Raw genomic sequence first — 5,991 nt, 5'->3', positions numbered from 1 at the left:
TTCTGCCAAATCATAGTTACACACAGAATGGAGACACATAAAGCACATGTGAACACAGAAAAACCTCAGATATGTAAGAGAGATATTATAGATTAAGTCATGAGGCAAAACTCTTATAATATTTAAAAGGATCCTTAGAGACTCCCTTCAGGGAAAATCAAGTTTGTTTGTTTTTTTAATGTTAACATGTACAGAAGATGCTTTTTTTATGCCATAAGACACATCGTGAGTGAAAAAGGAATCAACAACATGACTGTGCAGTGTACTGATGTCTGTCTCAAAAACACAGATTCAGATATCTGGGGTTTCATGCATAACAAATCTTAGGAACCAAGCCTATCAACCTGCAGAGTGGAGACTTTCCACATCATTTTTTTAAAAACTGGTTTCAGGTTCAAATATGTATGGCCAGATTTAGGGCTATATGGACTCATTGCTTTGACCCTGGACTGCACAGTGGATTGGTGGTTAGCACTTCTCTCTTGCAGCTAGAAGATCTCTGGTTCGCATCTCAGCTGGGATCTTTCTTGCATGATCTCTCTGTGCATGCGTGTTTTTTTTTCCGGGCACTCTGGCTTCCTCCCACAGTCCAAAAACTAATTCTAAATTGTCCCTAGGTGTAAATGTTAGTATGCTTGTTCGTCACTATATGGAGCGATAGGCTGGTGACCTGTCCAGGGTGTCCCCTGCCTTCACCCTACGTCAGGGATGGGCTCCAGCCCCCTGTGACCCTTTAAAGGTCTTGAATCTTAAGTGAAATGATGCACTGTGCACCTGTTCCAGACCGAAACAGCAAGAATAAGAAGAACAAAAACATGCAAGAAATATTAAATATATATATATATATATATATATATATATATATATATATATATACATCCATTCTCTATATACCGCTTTATCCTCACTAGGATCGCGGGGGGTGCTGGAGTCTATCCCAGCTGAGGTGGATACTGAGGAGAATTAAGCGGATGGATGGATGTTTGTTTTGCCCTTGATCTGATACAAGTCTGGAAATCTGGAAATCCAATCTCACATCATTTTCCTCAATAATACACACACCAAGTATTGTAAATTGGCTGTAATATCTGGCAGTGCCACTAGGTGGAGCTTCTAACTATTAAGTACAGTACTGCGTCCACCTGAGGAAATGGTCACTCTTGCGAATGGCAGTTCCATGTTGAAAAACAGAGAGCACTATGGGGGTTTCACTAGCATCAGGCCATCATGAAAAACCCTTCTGTGATGCTTAATGACCTCCGACCAGAACTCATACATTCAAAAACCACATCAAACCTGCAACAGTGACATACATTGTAGAGTTGTCTTTGTTGTCTAAATGATGTGTTCACTGACTCAGATAGTAATATTAGTACAGAATAAATGTAAACTTTCTTAAATCACAAAATCATTAATTGTTGCTTGATATCAAAACATTTATTAAGAAAAGACAGTAAAAACATACATCCTGTCACAAAAAACGTGTGTGACAGATGTTGGCAAAGGATTGGACTTCAGTTCCTGTCAATAACTTTGCATTGAGGTGCGTCTTTTTACAGTGTTTGTACAGAGCTGCAGGTGAGCCGGTGTGCTTGTCCTGTAGAAAATGAAGCTTTACAGACATTCTAAAGAAAGCAACTGTATATTTGCTTGACATTTTTTTTATGTAAGAACAGATGATTTGCCGATCATGACTTAATTTTTGACTTTAGGGAGTGTCTTGGCCTATGAACAGTTGTGCCAATTTTAACATCAGTGTCAATACCCTTAATCTTCATGAAATCACAGACAGCTTAGAGCACATTGCTCTACTTTTAATGCAAAAGTATCCTCAAGCAAAGGTTGATGCACAAGAGAAGAACATGACCCTGGAGTAGTTTCATTTTTAATCTGACAAAATTTCAAATTATTTCCAATCTCATCTTACTCGGACAAGAGAGACAAGGTGAGCTGTGAGCCATGGGGAAAAATGCAGTTTCCTCCTCTAAAAAGAAATGTGTAGCTCTGCACTGACGCCAAACTGAAAACCTCTCTTTTTACCTCAGGATGTAACCAAACACAAACCTCTGAAGGTAAAAGGACAAGAGATAAATTTAGCATCTGCCTGAGCTGGCCTAGAAACCGAAAAACTCCTGAAAGAGAATGTTTAATGAGGACAAGATCAGTTCAAGCGTGGCAAGAAAGTGACGAAAGAACAAACAGAACAACGATGTGAAAAGTCTAGAGGGTGCGACGCGTATTATTTGTTCAACAAAATAACAAGAAGACGTGGCGAAAAGATCTGCCTGTACGGAATGGGAGAAAAGCCCGACGCATGAAATGAAATCACATGGGAGAGGAGTGTGACAGTGTGTGGGAGGGTGCACATGTCACTCTGTGGGACACTTGAATTATTTGCAGTATGCTTCATTAGACAGGCCCCAGGTCTGTGTTCACAACTGTTATGAGATGCAAATCCATGGCTGCAGTGAACGCAATTATTCCACGGTGGAAATATTCCACATTCTGAAGTCATTTATAGAAACTATGACGAACACCGAACAGCATCACATTTGCAGAACACAGCAGGTCCTCAGAGTGTCACAAATACAACAACCATCAAATTAGGTCAGATTAGTGTTCAGTTAAACGAACCCAGATCAGATTTTACAACAGACGCACAACCACTGGGCCTGAAACATCAAAACTGACGTCTCCATGCTAATGTTCTGGTTTCAGTGAATGCTTTCAGAGCATAGTGGGTTGTACAGTATGGCCGGATTCCTTTGGTTAATGCTTGGAAATATTCATAAAACGGAAAAAAGCATGAGTCATATCACTGGGATTTGATTTAAATTGAATAAAGATGCTTAAGGTTGTGCGTAGGCTCATCAGGCAGGCATTAGAGGGCAGCATTTGTTCATCATTGAGCGCTAAACGCAGCTACATTTGTTCCACCTGCCACCAGCATGACATTTTATCTTTCTCTCATCCTTAAAGCTTAGATTCACATTTTTTTAATCTCATCACAGCACTCATTTGCCTATTTGCACATTTAAAACATCCCCTGTTGCTGTTATTGCGCCTTTGTCCCTGTAATCTCCACAAAATATCAGTTTAAAGGAATTTCAGAGGAATGTGATGGGGAACAAATCACTGTTTCTGCTGAAAAATACATTATGAAATGGATGAATTTAATTTAAAGCTGACAAAGGCAAATAAAAGCAGGTCTTCTAAAGTTCCTCTGAAGAACCAAATATGTTCAGTTGTCAAGCTCAGCAAGGAAAACTGTCAGTGGAGGCAAAAAGGGACTTAAATTACTGGATGTACCATTTACAATGAAACTGCTTCGAAAAGCCATCATAGTGATAGTTTTATTAATATGGCACCTTTTGAAAAGATTACAAATTCCGTTGACAGACATACCAAAAATGAGGACAATCAGGAAGCTAATGCTGTAACAGAAAGCCATTCAGGCCAAACCGAAAGGAAAAGCAAAGACAATAGAAGCTAAAAGTGGAGAATGGGGTTAACACGATACAAAACTAAACAAAGAAAGACAATGAAAAGCAAAGCACAGAATTTGAAAATGATAAATTCATAGAACAAAGAAACAATTAATATAAATAAGACAATAAAAGCACCAAAACCCTGTAACACATTAAAGGAAAGAAAATATACAGATATGGCAAGGCAAAGGCAAATTTATTTATATAGCACATTTCAACAACAAGGCAATTCAAAGTGCTTTACAAAGACATTAAGACAGAAGATGACGATTATTAAAGGAAAAACAAAAGAAAACATTTATGAAATCATTAAAAAAAAAGGCCAGAACAGTAAAAAGATCAAAAACAGAAGTCAGAAAACAAGGGGACAATTATTTAAAGAAAATCATCCATCCATCCTCAATACACCGCTTTACCCTCACTAGGGTCGCGGGGGGACTGGAGTCTATCCCAGCTGATTTGGGCAAAGGCAGGGGACACCCTGGACAGGTCGCCAGTCTGTCGCAGGGCTACATATACAGACAAACAATCACACTCACATTCACACCTATGGGCAATTTAGACTAATCAATTAACCTCAGCATATTTTTGGACTGTGGGAGGAAGCCGGAGTACCCGGAGAAAACCCACGCATGGACAGGGAGAACATGCAAACTCCATGCAGAAAGATCTCAGGCCCAGACCGAGATGTGAACCAGGGATCTTCTTGCTGCAAGGCTGAAGTGCTAACCACTACTCCACTGTGCAGCCCCTAAAGAAAAACAGAACAGTAAAAAGATCAAAAAACAAGAGTCAGAAAACAAGGGCTGTTTAAAATAACTGTCATGAAATAAGAGTTAAAATACAGTAACTGTTAAAAGTAACTCATAAAATAAGATTTAAAATAACTTAAAATAATTTAATCAAAAGCCGCTAAGAACAGGTACGTCTTCAGAATGGATTTAAATGTGCTGAGAGTTTCAGCTGATCTACAGTTTTCTGGGACTTTGTTCCATTTATATGGGGCATAGAAGCTGAATGCAGCTTCTCCGTGTTTGGTTTTTACTCTCGGAACTACTAGAAGGCCTGATCCAGATGACCTGAGTGGTCTGGGTGGTTCATACTGAGTCAGGAGGTCTCTGATGTATTTTGGTCCTAGACCATTTAAAGCTTTGTAGACCAGCAGCAGGACTTTAAAATATATGGGGGAGAGAAGTAAAGAAAAAAGAATAAATGTAAACAACAAAATGGAAAGTAATACTGTAAAAACCAGGGCAAAATGGAAGGAAAGGAGTAAAATATAGCAAAGCTACACATCTATTAACCCTTTGATGCACAACGTGGGTCAAAAGTGACCCAAATCCAATGGAAAATGGGTATCTCCTGACCCACACTGCACATCAAAGGGCTAAAATGGGTTTTCAGAAGTCATTTAAAAGTATACACTTATGGGGGCGCCACAGAAGCTCAAATGTTACTGTTACTCCCCATCTCTTCTCCCTACCTTTCCTGTCCCAATTTCAGTGCACTTGGATAGACGCAAAATGCCAAAAAAGTAATCTTTAAAACAAGCAAACAAACAAAAACAAGAGATACACTTTATCTGCTAGCCTTATCTACTCAGGCAGGTCATTCTAAAGCAACGGGCCCTGATGGTAAAATAACAGCTTGCTCTTGGATTTAAGCCTTGACTTTGAAACAGTGCCCTGTTAGTGTTCAGTCTAGACAGAAGAAACAAATAACTTCTTTTATTATATCTGGGTATGGCAATATTGTTTTAGGACAGATTTTAAAATGTAAAACTTTAATCAGCTGTGCTGCAGTCTGCACGTATGCAGTCGTAAAAAAGTAACTGGGAACATTTTCTAAGTAAGCGCAGTTAAGAGGAACTTGTACTTTACTAGTGTTTTTCCATTTTATGCTACTTTTTCGTTCCACTTCACGACATTTCAGAGGGAATTACTCAACTTTCTCCTCCTCTACATTTATTTTCCAGCTTTTGTTCCTTTTTATATAAAGATTTTACACAATGAATTGTATAACATGCTTATAAAATGTAGTCCATTGTTAAAGATGAAACCAGTAGTTTCCTTTTTTTTCTCTCTATTTTCCTTTCTTTTTGACATGTTTCCAGAAACAACATGTTGTCTGGCTCTCATTTCATCGCGTTTTTCCTCTAAGCTTCTCACATTGTTTCACTTTCATAAACGTACAAATGATCATGTATCTCGCAGAAAAAAGGTCCAAAAACTGAAAACAGATTTGTGGACTTTTCTTCCTTCCTCTTCCACTAATCAGCTCCTCCATTTTATCTGCAGTCCCTGTATAAAACTGTATACAAAGTAGCTGAAAGTAGCAACAGTATCATGCCGCTGACACACTGATACTTCACTATTAGAAATCTGACATCCCATTGCATCATTTATCAGCCAGAAGAAACAAATCTGTAGTTCTACTTGAAATTTAATTACACTTTGCTGCAGATAAATAGTTTGAACAATGCTGTTTTTACTTAAATAATAAA

Source organism: Acanthochromis polyacanthus, chromosome 19, assembly GCF_021347895.1.
Source record: "Acanthochromis polyacanthus isolate Apoly-LR-REF ecotype Palm Island chromosome 19, KAUST_Apoly_ChrSc, whole genome shotgun sequence".
Taxonomy (NCBI): domain Eukaryota; kingdom Metazoa; phylum Chordata; class Actinopteri; family Pomacentridae; genus Acanthochromis; species Acanthochromis polyacanthus.
The sequence above is the reverse complement of the archived record's forward strand: the minus strand, read 5'-3'. Positions refer to the sequence as shown.